This window comes from Vidua macroura, chromosome 7, assembly GCF_024509145.1.
Source record: "Vidua macroura isolate BioBank_ID:100142 chromosome 7, ASM2450914v1, whole genome shotgun sequence".
Lineage (NCBI taxonomy): Eukaryota > Metazoa > Chordata > Aves > Passeriformes > Viduidae > Vidua > Vidua macroura.
The window spans coordinates 2,283,210-2,283,746 of NC_071577.1; positions in this window are offsets into that span (position 1 = coordinate 2,283,210).

Here is a 537-nt window from a genome sequence, read left to right on the forward strand (position 1 = left end):
TACCTTGTTCTGTCGTGCGTGGTGTTCTATGAGGTTCATTAGAAGCAACAACGTGTTCTGAAAGGCACTGACTGGACCTCAGCAAAGCATAAGAAGTTCTTTGAGAGATGGAAATGAGTTATCTCAATTAATACAGCAAAAATCTCTGCTTAAAATTCTAAAAAACAGTCAAAATAATTGCCAGCAGTTGTACTTACAGCTTCTTGCTTTGATTCTACTATAGAGTGAGATGTTTGTTGGCTATAAAAGACAAGTGAAATTATTATTTTTGCAAGTTCCTGAGAGTCCAAGTTGGAAGGGTTCTTTTAAAAGAAATCATTCAATTTAGTATTAGTCACAGAAATGAGGTACCTTGGCATTGGTTCAAGCACCACCGTCCAGATTTAGGCTGCAGTTAATTTTGCATTTCCAGCATGGGGCTCGCTGCTTCAGCCACTGAGGAAAAGGGCTGCCAGGCATTCCAGAATTTAGGGCAGTGCCTTGGAGTTAAGCAGCCAAGTCTCGCTTGTGCCCCTTCCTGTATCAAAACCAGTATGA